General features: G+C 43.8%; 1 pseudogene across 1 annotated transcript; it reads right to left on the bottom strand.

Annotated features, from left to right (window-relative positions):
- Positions 1-1,593: 1,593 nt before the first annotated feature.
- LOC307066037 (L-lactate dehydrogenase A chain-like) lies at positions 1,594-2,613 on the bottom strand (annotated as a pseudogene). Its single transcript has one exon. The product of its transcript is annotated as an L-lactate dehydrogenase A chain-like (transcript).
- Positions 2,614-2,912: the final 299 nt, after the last annotated feature.

The following is a 2,912-nucleotide window of genomic DNA, read 5'->3' as shown; positions in this document are numbered from 1 at the left end:
TTGTAGTATTCTTTTTTAAGAAAATTTTTAAAATTGTTTTGCTTCTTTTTGCCTTTTAAAACCTGCTTTCCCCCGGAGAATAACAGAGAAATACTTGAGATACATCACTATTCAGTAAAGGTGTACCACAGAATTCTCTGACTTAATGTATCTTGTGAAAAGATTAGGACAGTAAGTTTAGTTAGCATCCAGCATTTCATATAGATACAATAAAAAGAGAAAGAAAAAAGAGAAACGTTGTATTCCTTTGATGAGAAGGCATTATTCTTTAAAATACTTCTATTCTACACTTAATAATTCCCTTCAAATATCTTTGAGAAAAACTTCTTTTTTTTTTTTTTTTTTTTTTTTTTTTTTTGCGGTACGCGGGCCTCTCACTGCTGTGGCCTCTCCCGTTGCGGAGCACAGGCTCCGGACGCGCAGACTCAGCGGCCACGGCTCACAGGCCCAGCCACTCCGCGGCATGTGGGATCCTCCCGGACCAGGGCACGAACCCGTGTCCCCTGCATCGGCAGGCGGACTCTCAACCACTGCGCCACCAGGGAAGCCCAAAACTTCTTTATATCATAGTACACTTAAGTCAAACATAACTAAAAATAATTTAATTGTAATTCAAAAGTTTTTTATTTTGAAATTGTAACATATTTTAGCCCTGTTTCTTTTAATATTTATTTATTTTTAAACCTTACTTTATTTTTGGCCGCACTGCATCTTCATGGCTGCACACGGGCTTTCTCTAGCTGACGCAAGCAGGGGCTACTCTTCGTTGCGATGTGCAGGCTTCTCATTGCAGTGGCTTCTCTTGTTGTGGAGCACAGGCTCTAGGCACACAGGCTCAGTAGTTGTGGCTCACGGGCTCTAGAGCACAGGCTCAGTAGTTGTGTCTTGCAGGCTCTAGAGTGCAGGCTCAGTAGTTGTGGCACATGGGCTTAGCTGCTCCGTGGCATGTGGGATCTTCCTAGACCAGGGATCAAACCCGTATCTCCTGCATTGGCAGGCGGATTCTTTTTTTTTTTTTTTCCACTGTTCAAGGTTTATTTATTGTTTTAGTTGGTATAACACTTAGATAGTTGGCTGCATTATTTATGTCGATTTTTCTTTTTTACATTACATGGCAATGTATACTATTCTGATACATATAGTACATAAAATAAGATTCTTTAGAACAGTTATGCACAAGACATACAATACTGGATTTATAATCAATCCAGAATGTGATTAATTGGAGAAAAAAAGTTGGATTAGGCATCTTGGCTAAAGGAACCAGAAGTTATATAACACGGAGTTAAATACACATCTGGTTTGAAGGGCAACTGCAGCATCTGCAACATTGTCAGTGGTACCTCTTGAGGAAGTAGAACTATTTTACACGAACCAATTTAGGAACACACAAGATAAGTGCCATGCAGCATCAGGATACAGCTGCAGGGTTTTATGAACCATTCCTATTGCTAATGTTAGGAAATTGATGTTTTTCCTAGGCTGTCTTAACATGACTGCTTTAGTCACAGATCAGATATAAAGGACAATATGCAAAACCTTCCACTAAAATCCTGTTGTAGCCTAGACAGTGAAGTGGTATGATATTAGACTTTAAAACTGCAGCTCTTTCTGGATCCCCCAAAGTGTATCTGCACTCTTCTTCAAACAGACCTGTTCCTCAGGAGTCAGAGTCACTTTCACAACACCTGCGATTCCGTTCTGTCCCCAGATGCAAGGACACTAAGGAAGACATCCTCTCTTATTCCACAGAAACCCTTAATCGTGGTGGAAACCGGACGTACCCGCCTAAGAGTCTTCATTACACTTTCTGCCAAATCTGCCACAGATAGTCCAATGGGCCAGGATGTGTGAATAGCCTTTCAGTCTGATCACCTCAAAAGCACTGTCAGCCACCTGGTTGTGAACTGCCTTCCACTGTTCTTTATCTGCATCAGTGCCTAATTCGGGGTGCAGATTCTTCAGGGAGACACCAGCAACATTCACTCCACTCCATACAGGCACACTAGAGTCTCCATGCTCCCCAGGGATCCACGCATGACAGCTTAATGGGTGAACCCCCAGCCTTTCCCCCATGAGGTAACGGAACCGGGCTGAATCCAAATTGCAACCGCTTCCAATAACACGGTTTTTGGGAAAGCTGCTTATCTTCCAAGCCGCAGAGGTCAAGGTATCCACTGGATTGGAAACAACAAGCAACTTGCAGTTTGGGCTGTATTTTACAATATTAGGAATGATGAAGTTAAAGATGTTCACATTACACTGGACCAAATTAAGACGGCTTTCTCCCTCTTGCTGACGTGCCCCAGCTGTGATAATAACCAGCCTGGAGTTTGCTGTCACATTATAGTCTTTGCCAGAGACGATTTCTGGTGTTCTAAGGAAAAGGCTGCCATGTTGGAGATCCATCATCTCTCCCTTCAGTTTGTCTTCTATGACATCAACAAGAGCAATTTCATCTGCCAAGTCCTTCATTAAGATACTGATGGCACAGGCCATGCCAACAGCACCAACACCAACCACTGTAACCTTATTCTGGGGGACATGTTCTTCCTTAAGAAGATTCTGAATCAGCTGATCCTTGGGAGTTGCCATATTGGACTTAGAACAGAAAGGAATCGGGAGTGCATGTCGGGCGGGCTGGACCCGGAATTGGCGGTAGCTGCTCGGGTACTCCGAGTAGGGACCGGGAGGGGCCTTAAATAGAACCGTGAGGCTGACGTCAGGGGGAAGCCGGGCGGACGTGCGGGAACCCACCGGCAGGCGGATTCTTAACCACTGTGCCACCAGGGAAGCCCTAATATTGATTGATTGATTGATTTGGTTGTGCCAGGTCTTTAGTTGCAGCAACTCCTTAGTTGCGGCTTGCAGGCTCCTTAGTTGTGGCATGCAAACTCTTAGTTGAAGCTTAT

This window comes from Hyperoodon ampullatus (genome assembly GCF_949752795.1).
Source record: "Hyperoodon ampullatus genome assembly, chromosome: 18".
Classification (NCBI taxonomy): domain Eukaryota; kingdom Metazoa; phylum Chordata; class Mammalia; order Artiodactyla; family Ziphiidae; genus Hyperoodon; species Hyperoodon ampullatus.
This window is presented reverse-complemented; position numbering and strand designations above follow the sequence as displayed.